This window comes from Bombus flavifrons, chromosome 9, assembly GCF_040668555.2.
Source record: "Bombus flavifrons isolate JBK064 chromosome 9, iyBomFlav1_principal, whole genome shotgun sequence".
NCBI classification, from domain to species: domain Eukaryota; kingdom Metazoa; phylum Arthropoda; class Insecta; order Hymenoptera; family Apidae; genus Bombus; species Bombus flavifrons.
This window is the reverse complement of record NC_138450.1, coordinates 13,779,061-13,797,225: the sequence shown is the minus strand read 5'-3', so window position 1 is coordinate 13,797,225 and position 18,165 is coordinate 13,779,061. Positions and strand designations below refer to the sequence as shown.

The 18,165-nt window shown below is 37.1% G+C and overlaps 1 long non-coding RNA gene across 1 annotated transcript in view; it reads left to right on the top strand.

Moving 5' to 3' along the window:
* The window catches only part of LOC138183658 (uncharacterized), a 47,075-nt gene extending 31,113 nt beyond the window's left edge, over positions 1 to 15,962 (top strand). Inside the window, exon 3 of the long non-coding RNA XR_011174112.1 lies at positions 15,916 to 15,962. This is a non-coding gene — a long non-coding RNA (uncharacterized LOC138183658). The remainder of the gene's footprint in view (positions 1 to 15,915) is intronic.
* Positions 15,963 to 18,165: the final 2,203 nt, after the last annotated feature.

Genomic DNA, 18,165 nt, shown 5'->3' with positions numbered 1-18,165 from the left:
TTTTGATTAGAGAGACGCCATTCAATGCGACATAACCGTCGAATTTCCTGGCTCTGTCTACAATTTTAGCGCGGTCAGGGAATTACAGAGGCCGCGGACGCGTGTTAAATTAACAAAGGCCGCGTCATAACGAAGTGACAGTGCCGCCATGCAGGAAACAATCGGCAAATTGTGTGGTTCAAAATGTTTCATCGGACCCACGAAAACATTCTGAGGGCAGCAAGATGAATATTCCGTAGCACCAAGTCACGACAATGTATAATAATTTTGGTAAGCTTCGTGGTGCAGCGGATAACTCGGATGAAAGGGATGCTTTCATATTTGTTACGATATTTACATAGCAAGTAAAACAGATTTCTCTCTATCTATTCATTTTTCAATTTTCATTCTATTTCGTAATAACACGAATATGCGTAAATGTATCCGCGATATAACATTCTAATAATAATCACGTTCTAATAATAATATCGTCCCTTCAAATTTCTTCAAAACAACCTTCCGATCGTTCCAAATTAATCGGATAATAAGACAAACCGATAGGAAATCGGCAATTGATCGATCGACAAGTCATGTCACATTATTGGCCCGTATCCAGCGAAAGTCACGCGTGCAAGGCCGACACACGCACGAAAGGGGAGGGGGTGGGGTTAACGGGATCGATATCGAACTTTCCGCAACGTGACGGCAACGCGTAACGAGGCCCGACGTAACACGACTACGACGACCAACGACGACGGGACGACGACGGCAAAGTGGATTGTCCGTGATTCATGCATTGATGATTGGCGCAATTGTCATGTCAACGAGCAGCCCCGTGGCCGCTTTGATTCACTCATCGCGACCGTTCCACGTGAAACTACGGAATTCCATTAACGACGTCGCTTGTCACCATTTCGTCATGGCCAGTCTGACCCACTCCAAGCGGCCTGGCCTGTCCACTTGTTTTACGTCGTTGTAAAACAATTTCCTCGCAGTTTCTATCTTTTATTATTCTTCGAACCAACGAGTTTCTTTACTTTTCGCTTCCTTTTTATTCAATTCCGTTGTATCGTCCTACCTACATCCAGGCCATTAACGACAAGCTTGACTCGGTTTTCTTTAGTCAGACTTTGTCTGTAGCTTGTACGACGTTGAGTACTCGTACGCTATGAACTACAGATTTTTTTTAGCTGAAGAGAAAGCGCACGCTGAATAAATTTGAATATTTTTGGTACCGAACGCATATATGCGTCCGTAGTTGAAATCGAATGATTTTGTGAAACTACATATACGCGAAAATTCTCTTCGATCAATTTATACGAAACTTGGATATTATATACTATTTACATTTACGATTCTATTTACCTAAATCCAAGGAACCTGAATTCTCCGCGATCCCTTTGAGACTGTAGCAATATTTCGTTCGGTATATTTGTCCACTGCAGCTAGAATAACCAATATTTTAATAAAGCGATATTCCTCGGAACGTACTTACCATGGAAAGGTAAAGAACTGCTGAACCTGATACGAGTCTACCGTTATCGTCGATATTAACAAAAATTCTTGATTTCATTTCCAAGGTCAGGAAAAAAGAATTTAACCTTATCATTGTCTGTCTGTAATTATAGAATTAATATAAAATGGTGAGCATATAAATAGGAAAAAGGCGACTGAACTTATTTAGCAATTATCGTGCGAAATAAATAATCGAAAGCGAATATAAAGTGAACGCAAAAAATATATTATTAAATTCTTTATTATACAAAATCACGAAAACACGAAACTGGCTTACGGAGGGTAGATCGTTGAAAGTTCAGAAGTTCAACGAGTTCTACGAGCAACGTGTTCACAGATAACAAGTTAAAAGCAACAAGACTTGCATATAGGATATGCAGAAAAATTGAGAAATTGCCTATGCCTTGCAGCTTGTCTAAACTTTTCTGAAAATTTGTAACGACGTCCCTGTCAAGAGTGAATTATTAAAACATTTAAAGCGATTATAATTAAGATTTCCTTAAGAGATCGAATCTTACAATTAGTATAATCTTTGTGGAAATTCAGTGTTTTACGCAAGTCTAATATCAGACGGTAATCCATTATATTCTTTCTATTCGAATTATTCGTTATTCAAAATACGTTTGAAGTAAAAATAAAATGTTTTCAAAGAGACATTTTATAACGGACTCGTGTCTTTTAAAAGTGCCAATATCTTTAACATTTTAAAGCAACCTTTGTATCGTTTAATGGAACTATATATACGTAAATTTTCCTATAGTCTATTCGATAGAACGATGACTATCTTGCAATCGTAAAAAGAATTTCCATCTTCGAAGAATGTTCGTTATAAGACGTATTCCTCGAAGCGTGAAACAACGTATTCCTAAATAACAACTAGTTGGGATATAACTCTGACAATGAAGTAATTCTATCGAAACATGGCAATGATCAGCCTGTAATATGTTCATTTATGAAATGTTTAAATTTACTACAATAAATTTTGTTTCTGTCGAAAATGACAACGTGAGTTCGTGCTCGTCATCCATATGCAAATGCGTTAGTTATAAGAAATAGTAACTAGAAGATAGTCCTAGTTACAATCGATAGATTTAATCGATAGGCTTAAGATGCCTTTTTGTTTTTATCCCTTTTTTTTTGTAAGATCGTGCGATAAAGGTATTTTCGGCTCAGAAAGGTGTGATAGACTTATCCATTCGATAAAATAATAACTATTGTGATCCTACCTCTGAGTATAGAAATAACAACAGTTTCAAACACTCTTTGAAATGACAAATATTCAGGAATTCATTCTGATAAGGAAATAATTTTATACTCGCGCTTTTACGTCACGAATTACTCCACAATACAGGGTGAACCACGCAACCCAGCCGGGCTAGTAGTTCCGATTTCGTCGAAGATAAAGAAAAATCAGAGAAAATTGAAATATCTTTCAAACCAAGCATTTCTCGACCAAGTACCTTAATACCTTTTTGCAGAGAATTTTGTAGAAAGAGAAAAATGCATCGTTAGTGCGTGGTTAATAAAAAACGATAAAGTTCCGCTTAAAAAAGGAGTGGAATTACATCTTTTCGATGCATCGATGTGCACTAAAAAAAAAAAAAGAGTACCTGCGAACATAGACTTTATCGCGCCATTCAATTTTTCTTTCCACGATTTTTCTCTATCTTCAACGAAATCGAAGCTACAGCCGAGCCCAGTTGTTCGGTTCACCCTATATATTCAACGAATTCTTTAACTTCATAATCCTTCCGATCTCAAATTTACTTAAACGCGACTTTATCGAAAAGATCGGTAAAAATTCTCGAGTTCTGGATTACCAATTTTCTCCTTGTGTTAAAGAGAAAACTACGCTCGTCCATACCTCTGCTTCGCAAATTTTTAATCTCAGATTTTTCTGAAAATTTCTCTTCGCCCTCTCCCACCACCTTTTCACATAGAAATCAAGCTGGATTCCGAAATCCATAGCTTTTTACCCATACACTTGTCGCGCGGCTCAGAATCCAACATCCAAATCGCATCCGCATCGTTCTTAAGCGACCATCGCGCTCCATTATACTCGCGATGCCCGACGAAGATTGCTTCAAGCGGTCTCGTCATCGGTCCTGGAGCTCTTCTAATAGCTTCTCCCCCTGCTGAATCTCGTTCGGGGGATTACTCGAGTCGTTGGTGCCGGAAGATTCGACGGTTTCTCGAACGCCGTATTTCCGGCCTTGGCTCGATTTCTTCGATCCTGCAATCACCGGGAAAACAGCGCGCGATCGACTTTGTTAAGGACCCGTACTCACGTGTATAACACGTGTCTAGAGCCGTTTTGTGCAGTCGATCCTCTAGATTTTTGTAGTTGATGAAAAGATCAAAGGATTATTTAATGCAATGATTTATTAATGTTTATAAATTCCTTGGGCATGAATTTATCAAAGTTGGAAAATGGTAACTTTTTCTTTTATCGTATTTTTTTTACAGATACATTGTACATATACGAATAAACGCGACAAATAAGACAAATTTACCACTTTCCGGTTAAGATGTCGAATCTACTAAAGCTGAAGCGTCGATTTGTCGAAGTGTCCATTGCGGAAGTAATTTCGAAGCGACGATTTGTAATAAACATAAGACAAAGAAACTCAGAGTAATAGTTTCGGTATATTGCCACGATGGATACTGGTATCACAGTGTTGCGATACTATAGCATTGTAGTATTGTGCCATTAGATTGTAACAGTATTGTAGCATTATGGCGTTATGGCATTGTACCATTGTGGCGTTATACCATGTAGAAGGCCACGTCCATAATCCTTGTACTACCATGTTTAGATCATAATATTGAAGGCTTTAGATATATGCTATGAGTATAATCGCATGAACCACAATTTCGGTAAATTGTAGCAAAATATCTCTCTAAATAGAGATATAATATCCATTAAAATCAAACGTGGGTACGTCTTATCTAGCAATATTCTGTATTCTTAAAGATAAAATGGAAATTGAGGTGAAATTTATCAAGTCGCTGTAATTTAGTCATCGACGAACGAATACGAGAAACATTCTTTCTGTATTTTCAAAATTGAATAAAAGATCGAACAAATAATTAAAATTAAAAATGTACTTCGATATTCTCCATCTTTCGAACTTAACTCTCCATCCGCATATTGGGTTGTTTCTCATCGGTAACTTTAAGTAATTTTTCATTTTTTCCATATTCTTTTTAAATGTCGCTTTGCTTCAAAAAATTAAGGCAACGTGTAAGGCATAGAAAAACGATTGGATGATATTCTAGAAACTCGAAAGAGTATTTAAGAATTTTGGAGGAATTTTCTAAAACGCAAATATCTAAAACAGAACTGCATGAATTTAAACGACTCAGTGTACGGACGACGTCGCGAAAAAATAAGGTTGCAGACGGTGCATTAAAAAGGAAATGAATAAAATTTGACACGTTACAATATTTTAATCATAAATATCCTACTTACTAAAAATACTATTCATATAGTGTAATTCGATGATTTGCCAGTAGTATGTCTGAATGATGCAAAAAATAATGTTGTCCATCGTGTATAATACTGTCGTACGAATAAATACATATAGACGGCATGCGGCATTCGAGCATCGTTATTCCTCTGTGCGGCAAAACCGACGCGACGTGTTCCATTTGTTTTCGTGCACGTGAGTTACCTACAAACTTTCGATATTATCGGATATATTGTTTATGCCAGAATTGATCGGTAGAAGTTGCGTTTAAATCGTCGATTAAAAGATTCCGAGTTCCCTTCGTATTCGAGGAATCTTTTTCATAACTCTTCATATATGAAAACTTACTACTGCACTTTGTAATATCGCAAAATTTGAGATTCACCAGTTGCACGGTATTTTTAATATCTGATACTCATCGTCGAAAACTTTTAGTAACTTTTTATTTATCACTTACGTATTTTATAATATGGCAAAATTAACAATTTACAATTTTCATGTTATTAACGCTTTTTAATATGTGAATTCTACTGTGGAAAATGTTTAATAAGTCTTCGTTTTTTCTTTATATATATATCACAACGTTGCGACATTTAATTTACAACTTCCACGTTATTTGTATGAATTACATGTATTGCAATTGTTGAACATTTTTATTAACTCTTTATTTATCTAGGCCTGTGTTATGTTACGATAAGATAAAATATGAAATCCACGATGTTTCGTATTATCGTTATTGTGCGAATTTTTCATTTTGAACGCTCTATTATGTCTTGCGAAATTCGTTTGATTTTGGAAATTTTGTGAACGTTATAGTATCGAATAAAATGGAAGAATTATCTAAAGTATAATCGGGTTTAGAGAGGATTAATGCCTTGTAATCGCTGTTAATTACTCTTATCGAATTGGCAGAATAATTTACAGTAATCTAAGTCTAGTCCCAATTCCCCTGACGCATGGCTGCGTATCCGTTATCACGCTAAGATATCGGCAAAACCAAAATCCTTTTGTGATTTGTGATCCATGATCTTGTCGTTCGATAAGTAGTTTGCAACCGTTGATAATTGTTACGAAAAATTATTTAGTAAAACCCCTTGTTCCTGTGTAGTTGCTGTTCCGATGTTTTACAATTCGATGAATTTATTTTCTACAGTCGAGAAAATACCTCCAGGTCGAATTATATTTCTCTGTTGCCATAATGACCATCTAACAACATTATTATACATTCTCGTTTCTTCAGAATTGGTAAAGAAATTATATTTCTCTGTGTCGTAATCGATATTCGATATTGTCCAATATTCTGAAAAATTCTTCCGAAAAAAATGAGCAAGATGTGTAACACGTGTCTTCGTATTATGATAAATATTCGATATTTTTAAAAATCTCTTCTGTTTCTAATAATAGCGAACGAATCATTATTTTTCTTCTTTAAAAAGAAAAAGAAAGAAGGTAAAAGCAACAGAAAAAATTAAGACAGTAAATATTTTAATAAATACAATATTGTTGAATATTTTTTTATTTAAAAAGTGAGTAATTAAAAATCTTATGACAACAAGACATCTTCGATTTATAGGTTTCTGAACGAATAAAAAAAATGTCTTAATTTTGGCGAGGGACCAAACGAGAAGCCTGGATAGAGGCGTCTGTTCCAGCTTGAATCCTGTATTTCCTAACTTTTAAAACGCTCCGTCCTGTACGCGCTATCTCGATGAATCCATTGTCTAACGCTTTCAAGCTTCCCGTGTAAACAATCGTTGTTTACTTCCGGAACTTTGGAAACTAGAATCCCGGGCTGGTTGGCATTTAAACTTCGCAAAGACAGATTGAAAGTTGCTGTCGATCTATGAGCTTACGCGCACTTCGATCTACATACTCGATACGAGAGCCGTCTAATGCACAGCCTGTTAAAGATCAGATTTAATATAATCGTTATTTTAAAAGTTTACTATAATCGCGGAAAATTATAAAAAAGAGCTCAATATATTTTCTTATTTTTCTTGATTTCAATTTTTTATTTCAATGTTACGTCGACTGGTGTTTTCTTTTTTTTTTTTTTGCTAAAGTGGATAATGTGAAAGTTTTATTTTCATTAATACAAAATAGAGAAAGAAATATGATTATCGACGATAAAAGAAATTTTGTTCGTCGAAACATGACGCGTAATAATCTCCTATTTCGGTAGAATATGAAATTTGCTTCCTAATTTTAATATCGATTATTACGTGGACTAATGTGTGCAGAAAAAGACTTGTCAGAAATTGTATCGAAAACAGGGAGGATACGAAAGTCTTTTCCTTAAAATGCTGAAACAGGTACTCGATAAAGCAGGATCGAAAGCAGTCAAGCGAAATTTATATCTAGTCTCCTGAATCGATTCAATCGAGTCATGAATGTCAATTTCTCTGTAAAACTCCAGCGTAAGGGCTGCTTAAGCGATATAGCTACTTCTATTTTTCGTGTCTCGTATCAGGGTATACTATCCATTCTCCGATATTACAACGTGTATTAATCAAAGAACAATCTTTTTCCGAATAAAGTCGCAGAATCGTTATTTTCCAATGGTTCGCACGTTTCTTCGTCCCGATATTCTTTCGCTCGTCGCTCTAAAACGTTCTAAATCTCAGTACAGTACTGTACAGTACAGGGATTTTCGTTCAGGGAACGTGTTTTTTCTTTGTTATTAAACATTTGAAACGAGGAAGTCGTGCGAGGTTCACGTTATTTCTTATTCCAATACTTCCCACGACATACGCTATTATTTAAAAATATAATTGCAATTTGCATTCTGTCATCGTATTATATCGCAATTGTTCTTACATTTATTACAATTCTTACATTTTTCTCTTTTTTCTATTGCCAAAAGTCCTCCTACGGTACTCTTGCGATATTTTCTAGATTGCTGCAACTCCATTTCGTAATAGCCTTGCATTGTGTACTTTTATCGTGTTTTGTGATAAAAAAAGACAGCTAATCTTTAAATCTGATACTGCTGTTTGACGTTTTCATTCAGATGCTCGCTATAAAAATCACTTTCGACCACGGACCTCCTCAGTTGACAGTGCATACTATATGTGCACTATACGCTGGAAAGCTGGGATGAAATGTCACGAAGCTTTTGCATAATAAAATCCAGCGGAACTTTTATCGTTTCGTTTCACGAAATATCGATACATCGTCACGGAGAGACGCTGTTCGAGTTTCGTTGAGCGTATCGCGCGATAATCGAGCATCGACCAGATTCAGTCGATCCATTGATTGGTTCGATCGGCCTTCGCGAATCGACAGGATCATGATAATTTATAGCAGTGGGCCGCGTTTAATCCTGCCGACACGTATCCGGCTCCTGGATTCGCACGCGGCTACGTTCTCGAGGGGCTGGGCCCTCGTGTCACTTACAAATTACGAGCTGCTTTTACACGGCCGCTGCTAGAAACTTCCTAGCGGATTAACGCGAACGTGTAAACCGTCCGGCCACGTTCGACAGATTAACGGATTAAGCCGAATTTCGCTACAATGACGAGCAATTACTGGCCATGTAACTCTCTTTCTCATTCTAGCCGCTCCTACGTTAGTACTTGGCTCTGTGTCTGTCATCACGTTTGCGTTTTCTCTATTCTTCACCGGCAGTTACTGCTTGCTCGGATCTCTTACCCCTTTAGATTACCTAAACACATATCTCGTCATACATATAACAATAAATTAGGCAATAACATTCATAGAATAACTAACGAATTAATAGAACAAATAAAATTCAATCTAGAGATATTCGCTTTATAAAAAGAACAGTTTAGAATATTCTAACGAATCTCGTAAATAGCTGGAAATAAACAATCAATGGAAGACTAAACGACTCCAGTCATTAAATCTAGAGATTGTGAAAGATTAATTCTCACTGTTTCCTATATTGCCCTTGTGATAATTTATACACGGATTAGTGGATTTTGAAGGAAACACGTGACCAAGGGCAGAAGCACGTGGCGGAAGAGCTTCGTTCGAACGTTATTGGATCTGGCCGTAATCTGGTCGGTGGATTTCGCGCGGCTTCCGGTTTGGCGCGGTTCCCGCGACTTCCTCATAGAAGCTGTTAGTCGAATTATCCGGCTATACCATCGTCGAACTTTCGCCATGAAACTCTTGGCTACGTACAGTAACAAGACACGAGGAAAGATCGAACGATCGAACATCTTCCACGCGATATTCTTTTCTTTCTTGTAAACGCTTTGCAAATTGCTGACGGCGCTTTCTAAAGACTTGGAAAATTCCGCGAAACCTTCTCGACTATCGAGGATCGACTTAACCTAATTGGGAACAGCGCGAAAGGATGGAATAACGGAAGAGATTGCAGAGTATAAGAGGATTTCTAAACGATTTCTCGTTACTTGCAAGAAGGGAACTTTGTAAAATGACTTAAGCTACTGTGGATATTGATTTTTTCCAACGTCGCAACTACCGGCGATTTCTTTATACGCAACTTTTGTATTTGCAGAAAGGATTTGTCGTGCACAGTCCCGTTGATAAAATCGTCGATCGTTTCACTTTATTAGTAATTCAAACAGATTTAGAATTTTATTTCGAGAGAATGAATTACAATTTACAAATATCCTAAACGATAACCTGAACCAACCCGTTGTGAACTCGCTATTTTTCTATTGAGAAGTAGAAGAATAGCCCTACTAATTCCCCCGAAACTAAACAAAGCCAACGACGAGTTAAAAGAGGCAGCAAGCAGATAGACAAAAATCATCGGACAAAATCCACAGGAATCACATGGAAGCTATCGAAAGCAGCCCGGAATCTCCGTAAAGTCAGTCCCTCTATCCCAACGCAAACATCTTCGTTCCATGGTACTCGATCTCTTGCACTCCTAAAGCGACGTCTTCCGGTTCGATTCTTTAGCTACACTTCTACCATTCCCCGACCGCTTCCGGTTCGACACGTGTACACGAAAGGCTGCAAGAGGGTGGACGACGAAGTTGACCATCGACGACAGAGTTAAACGGGAAGTTGGGAAAGTTTACGAGACGGTGGCGTATTTGTCGAGGGATTCGGGGGCTCGACGATGCAAGACAGGTTAAACCGAGAGAGGCCAGAATCCAAGCTCCGCCGTATCTCTGGCGGAAGTTATCCGGCTCCCCGGGGGGAGGCGAACGGTAACTACCGCGAAATTGCATCGTCTCGATGATCGGTGAACGGAAACTCGACCCCGTGTACACTTCGGTTTAGGGCAAACTATCTTCGATGCTTGGCTATCGTTGATGTACTCTCTGTACCGCGAACGTATGGCCGACATTGTCGTCGAAATCGTGACCGTTTGGGTGTCGTAGGAGGTTTGTCAGTGGTACGGTGTGGACACCGGTGGTTGAGTTATGGTCGTTTTGTCCCATGCCTGATGAATTTATAGAGGTATGCGGCGCGCTGGTATTTGCAGGATGGAAATTTGTCCGGGTAAAGTGTATCGTTGAAGTGTTTGGTTACCGTTAGTACCGTGACTTGTCGTTAGAAACCGATGAGCTTGAAGATTGTCGAAATTCACATCTCCAGTGAGTGTGTGTAGTGTGTGCGAGGAAAAATTGAATTTCATAGGTGGAATTATAATCGAATCGCAGGGAACGTTGTTGAACATTAGGGTGTTTGTACCGCGATCTAGTGGTTGATGGACTTCGAGATCGTCAAAATTCGTTTCTTCGAGATATGTCTGGGCGGGAGAGAAACAATTCGTAGGAGAAATTAGAATTGAATTGTAATATAGTGGCAGATTGGTCAGACAATTTGATCATAGGGTATCTGTGCGCATCTTGATTATGCGCGAGAAATAATTGCATACGAGAGAAATTAGATATGTGTTCGGTAGAAAGGCGACAGATTTTTTAATTAAACAAATAAGAACGAATATAGAAGTTGTAACGTATGTTTGTTTTGAATTAGCACGAGAAAATTAAATTTCAATCGTCAGTTTAGATCCGTTTAAAATGTTTCAACGATTTTGTTGTTAACGCGGCACTGTTAATTTCTTTACACAGACAAAAATTAAGTAGCGCGAAAGGTTGATTATCTAATAACGACTTGGAGTAAAATTTACTTTTTTAAATTATTATACGAATACGATGTGTAAGAGATGATGATTTATATATATAAGGAGTCGTGTTTTATTATTTTATCCGGTTATTGCAAATGGAAATTGCTGGTATACCGATCTATTTCCCACCGATTAATCATTGTCAACCGCGATTCGTTTCCTGTCTCCGCCCAGCTCACTAAATTCGAACCAGACACTGTCAATGAAAAGCAAATTGACGACCACGGTATAACTTTGACTCTCGGCGACCTGCTCGCGATTAATGGGTCACTGGCTTCATTTTCAGATTTGTCGAATAAACTATCCGTTTGTGTACAGAGCTTACGATCTTTATTTTCTCCATAAATTCGTCGAATCTATGCAGTTGGACAATCTTATTTTCCAACCCATTTTTCAGACTAGATACATACTTTAATCTTATCTAATTTACTTTCATTTTTAAACATTCGATTAAGTTCTCGTTGAAATTTTTTATCGGATTTCTTAACCAGAAGCTTTTACGACAGAGAATTAAAAATTAATAAAAATAATGTAATATTTGCTTTCTCTGAAAACCGGTTAATAGTTACGGTAATAATAATTTTACGTTATTCTTTTCTGTTTCCTCTCTCTTTACCTTTCCCATTTTGAAGAGAGAGAGAGAGAGAGAGAGCAAATTCTAGGTTAAATATTTTCGTTTTTCCGGAAACTTTGCTGGTTCAAGGAATTAGGTATATGCTAATTTTAAGAGAGTAGAACAGCGTTTTATGTAAGCAGCGGTTACTTAAATATTCTGGATCTTTTAAAACTTTAAGCTAACTGATTTGTGGCTCTTGTTATAGACATTATATGCAGAAGTTGCAATTTTTTGTTTATGCTATTGCCAACTTCGTTAATATTCTTCTGGAAATTTCTAGGAAATTCAAATATACGAATATACACAGAATACTATTCTCCACATACTATACAAAAATATATAAAATACCTTAAGTATACACGCTAGAATATTCAGTGGACAATACGAATCTCTATTTCAGTTCCACTTTTTTTTCTAGTCGCATTCGTACAAATACGAATTTGCATAAGATAACGCAAATTACATATCGAAAATGTTCTATCCGTGGCAACTTCGATATGCATCGAAAATAAGAGTCGGCTCATATTTGCATGAAAATTTCAAAATTAGACAATTTTCTAGAAAAGATATAAGCTAACCGTGAAAGAACGTTAGCTCTGAATTTAAAAAAATGTAAAAATTCATATAAAGAGAGAATGAAAAGAATACTGCTCAGTGCAATTTTCTCTTGAAAAGTTCTGGATATATTACGTGAAAGTAAAAAATTTCTATGCCATGATTACCAGCGCTTTAATGAACGACACAGGGTTGGATGGAAGGGAAATCAGCTGACAGTCGGTTAACAAAACGTGGATGCAAATGAAATCGACCCGCGAGTCAATATCGAACCACAGCGAATCCACCAAGTTTCCTGCGAACTTTTTACAAATTGCATTGCATTGCATTGCTACGAATTCCACTCTATGAAAAGTTTTCTCTTTTTTCTAGTAAATTTCAGTGGAATTGGATCGTAGCTATATTTGGTTAATTGCCTCGTTTTCGTGGAAAAATTACAAAAGGAACGAAAGCCGCGTGGAAAAAATATATTAAATCTATTTTTGTGTTTGACTTACAATTAAACAATGGCTATGAGGAAAAGCTAATTTTGATACAGAATTGGTCGGCAACGTACTAAATTTTAAGATTGCTCCGCTACAAAAGACGAGAATTATCATGTTTTTCACGTGTGATTTTCAAACGAGGAAGATTATTTTGCTAGTAAAGGAATGCACATTTTTTGATTTTTTCTTTTCAAACGGACGAATTCGTGAAAAACAAAACAGAATTTGCAGATGTTTCGTGCAGTTGCATGCGTAGATAGAAATTCGGAATAGCGTATGGAAAACATTGGAATTACCGCAGGCCTTTGAAGTTTGAAAATTTTCAGAAACATCAATTTTCAAGTGACGTACTTTGATCAAATTGTGAAATTTTATACACCATCGTTCCGAAATATCGAAGCTTGATAGCATTAAAACAGATTACAGTGATTTTTGACGTTTCAATTAAGTGAAATATATAATCCTGACTAGACAAGATTATGGTAAAATAGTAATTTTTTTTTTCTTCTTCCTTTTTAATCTTGTTCTACTATATTAAAAATATATTTGTCGTGATTTTCTTCGCATTTCTCGTTACAATCTCTTAATAAACAATTTATTTAATTTTACGCAACATTCTCGTCTCGGAGAACCGTTACCCGTAAAACCGTTGCCAAAGCTCTTATAGAAACCTATGATATATCTTATAGAAAAGTATTACATCTGAGACACACTATAAAAAGTCAATCTCCAAAACACCTAAAAAAAAAAAAAAAATAAAAAAAACATCCATCTCACATTTTGCTATAAAATCTCGTCGAGGTATGAAAAAGTCTTCCATCACGCAACGACATCGATTTTAACGAAAACAATTTACTTCGTGCCACTGTTACAAGATTCGCCGGTTTACAAGACACGTTATTTATAGTCTATGGAGCCGTCTACGCGAGTTCGAACGAACTTTCGTAAGAATTAGACGGCCGATGGGAGAGCAGGGAAAACTGTCGATGTCACGCGCTCAACTTCTTGGCAAATAAGTTTCGCGACGCGTTAAACGGCGAGTTTAGGACAGGCTGCCGGCCCCGTCTCAACTCAATTTCACCGATCGTTAGGAAGTTTCGTAAGAATTCCCGTCCGGCTTAACCGCGTCAACGAATCAAGGGAAATCGTGTTAGTTAAAAGTTGCTGCCCCTTCCTTCTTCCTTGTCTTCTTTCTCGATACACAGTTCCGTGGTCAATGTTGAGGGCACGGATTTTCTATGAAGGAAGTTCAATTTAGATAAATCTTCCGGTTTCTTCGATGAGTTTCCTTAGCGCTGCGATACTCTTTCGTTACTTACTATTTTCTTTAGAAAAATTTTACGTTAGCGGTTCGATGTTCGCTTCTTTTTCTTTGACTTCTCTTGGGAAAACGGAACTTCTTTCAGAGATCCTATCGTTGTGATAAAAATGCTGGCAATATTTGGGAAAGAGAGCAGAGGAAATAGAGTAGACGAAGAGAAAAAAAATATAGAACGAGAAAAACTATGTTGGAATTCTTTTTTTTTTTTTTTGACGAAGGATCGTGTAGATAGAATCTTTTTAGGGTAGAATATCTCGCCTCTTCCAGTTCCCTTACACCTTCCAATTCTTCGGCAGGAAATTTACAAGTACAGAAGAGAGAAAATTTAAATAATTGATCGTCAATTTGCATTCTACGGTAGTTCAATGAACGCAATGCAGCAAAAGTAAATAGAATTTTCAAAGTATCGTTATGCAGCAGTTTCGAGATATGCGCATTGAGCCAATAATAAAAATACATTCCTGCATTGTGGACCATTGCCTTTTATTTTTGCGACGAACGCTACTACGGACCAATAACGGGATCGATCGTATCCTTGTTTTTACCAATCGGAATTTTGAAAATCACGCTGCTGGAAATCGTTTAAAGAACAGCATTTCCCAACGATGCAATTAAAATTCCCCAGTCGACGCTCAATGCCACGTTAACTTTTTACTATCGCGATTGATAAACCACGTTTCAACATCTCGACCAAGTCAACGCGTGGTTGTTTGAATAATAATCTGCTGGAAACAATCGAACACGCATCTGGTAGGTATAGAGGGATATTTTGCAAATTCGTTGCAAATGCAAGTCGGTTGTTCGATGTTGCAAGATTAGATAGAATTTTGATTTCAGATTTTAATCAATTTGGGATGTGGGCGACGATCATGCGGATCTCGATTTTGTACAAATGTGACGCTGAACGTCAAGTTGTTGAATTAATAACAGAGTTTTTATTTTATTACTATTCATTGTTAATATAGTTAATGGAAAATTCAATTCAATAGAAAAGTCCTTGTGTTTCCGAACATCGAATCCGATTCCATCGCTGACCGTTACAATGGTCGATCGATAAATCGCGTATCGGATGTTCTGTTCCGGTGAACGTACGGTAATTCGCATGAAGTAATTAAACATACATCGATGTAAATAATATTTCGCGCTGAACAAGAGTCGCCGATCAGCGTAAATAAACATTACGTTCCGCGTAATTTCAAGTAATTTCATCGTTTAGTTATTCGCTAGTCGTGTTGCGAGCGCGTGCATATACACACAGACGCACACACAGACAGAGAGAGAATTTAACGATAAATCCCGCGATAAATTACAGTCAGCCAGTTTGCAAAACAACGCAGTTTATGTATATAAATTCATTGAGGAACGCGACGACGTAATGACCGCTGGGAAAACTAGAACGTATCGGTGTAACGCGATAATCGACCCATCGAACTTACGAAAATTCGATCGCGCCAGTTCGATGCTTCGATAAGTTAATACGCGGGGATTGTTTGTAAATCCGATGGTTATGAATCGGTTCGATGGAATATCGAACGTGTTTCGTTGAATTTACCTTCCGATTCCAGCTGTGCCGATACTTTCTATCCATTTCTAGATTTTTATTCCATGTATATATGTTTGCCAGATTGGGCTCGAAACAGAGTTCGCACTATTTTTGTTTTCAGCCGCTTTCATTCCGTGTCTATTGTTACAAGATTGCGTTTCATACAGAGTTTCGCATTATTTTCGTTCTCACTGCTTTTTATTTGACATTTATGGCTATTATTTCTGCGCTATATTTTTTCGCCTTCCGTGCCTTGCCTTGTTTTCCAGCTACCTTAACTTTCGCTAAGTTAGGCAATATCAAATTTTCTTACTGAACGTCGTTGGTATATTCATTTTTTTAAATTTTCTTTCAGCGATTTCAGCCTTGAAAACGAAGAACCGAGTGGATTGCAAAAGCGACAGAAAAGTTAAACGAACGATTGCCAATAATAGCGTTGAGAATCGTGCATCTTAATCGCCGAAATAAATGTAGAGGAACACTTAGTTTACGTTTAGAATTGATATGAAAATAGTTTCAGATTTATTTGATGTGCGATTTACAAGATATTCATCGATACATATTTGCACGCGTCTCGGCACTCTCTGTCTCACCATCTTCTTTGCCACACTACCAACGGAACAGTTGCATTCATTTGTTTTACGGGACGTTGTGCGCGCACATACTCCCACCACACACTCATACTCGTATATGCGTGTCACTACTACGCGGCTAATCTAGCGTAGCACACAAAATTACACATATTTCAATAAATAGTTTCACATATTATATCTAGATAGCAAAAGTATAGGTATTTCAACGACATCATAGTATTTGCAGGAATAAATTGTAGCGACGAGCGAAAGCGTATTTATTTCAAGCGAAAAGATTGAAAAGATAGTCATTTGATATTCTCTTTTCTTAATAGTAGGAATGTAAATCTCTCTTTAAAAATGGGAAAATTTCTATGAGACGAGTACACGTTTGATATTACAATGCGTGTAGGTTGTCTTGGAGAATAATCGGCAACCGGTCAGCTCGGCTTGGATTAGCCGTAACTTAACGTAGTAAAATCGAGTTAACGAAGGCCGTTAACATTATCCGATGGCCATCGGATGAACGAGCGCGGCTCTAGAGCGCGGCCTAACACACTTAAACCTGCTAATTACTTAACACACCTGTTCTGCGCACCGCGCAACCCTTTATCGCGTAGCTTATCCAGAATCGATCGATTATTCCGCCTCTCGGTACGGATCCTTTGGGAGTGAAATTTTCTTTCGTCGCTGAAAACTGCCCCGTTTGAACTGTGCACTCCGATTCAAGATAACTTCGTGAACTATAATTACGAACTTCAACCGCGAGAAATTTTTACCATCCAGGCCGAATGGAATCGATGATTTTTGTAGATTCTTCTATTTACAAAATAGATAGATATTTGTGCATTTATGGAAAATTTGAAAGCTTAAAAACGTACAGAAATTATACGATATTTATTCCAAGCGTACATTTCACAGCGATTCGGTGAGTATTTGAACAATCAGTTACGATGTTTAATCACCTTTAGTACTAATTATTATACGTTTAATGCAGCTACTCGTCTTTGAGCGGTTTCACGTTTTATCCATATTTAGAAATATTTTATTATTTGTTAGAAATATTTTCTATGGTAAGTGTGGGAATATCCTTGTGAACCAGCGTATCGTTCGAACTATTTCGAACGAAAGATCGCACGTGAACGCAAAATTGGCCTGACATCGGAACACGATAATGATCCGAGGGATATAATCCTTGTCGACAAGTTCTCGGTGGTTTTAAACATCAAACAATGCAGCCAGCGACGAGCGTTGGCCGACTGTAACCATTTAGTGTTACCTGGTCAACCGTTTAATTGATTAACCGGTTACACTATTAACGGCGACACCATCGATTGTCCCCTCTAGTGGCATCATCGCAATCTATCCCGATGAAACGGTTCATTGATGCTTAGCTGCGATACTACTCGTTATATTCCGTGAAATCGATCCCATTTCACGTCATGATGTGTTCCATAATTGCCACTGCGATCAGTATTTGCACTTGCGACTAAGTATGCAAGTATACAAGTATAGAAACAAGAGAGTTTTTTCTCTGTTTCTTTCTTATCAATGGCGTAATTTACGTGTATATTTGTAAAAAATATTTAGATTCGGTAGGTACATCGTTTAAAGGAGGAATATTGTGGAAAAACGCGTTGAAATATTTGACTTTTGGTTATCTTGAGTAACCAAACGTTTCACGAATTAATGATTTTGTTAAAAATCCTTAAATATGTTTGGTAATTACGAAGATCAGAAATCTGATATCGGTCGTTTTCACCGATTTCGTAGTTAAAAAGCTAAAAAAAAAAAGAGTGAAGTTTTCGTGAATTGCGATATTCTTTTTGTTAATTAATAAAACTTTAACTTTTAAAAATTTCCATTCCAATAATCAATTTTTACAGATATCTTAAAATTTACAATTTTTAACATACGATATTCTCGTAGCGAAATGTATAAACAAAAAACGTAAAAATATAAACCGCTTTCCAATGATTACTGTTTTATTTTATTCGAAGCGAATATTGGACGATCTGCGCGTTTATATCGAC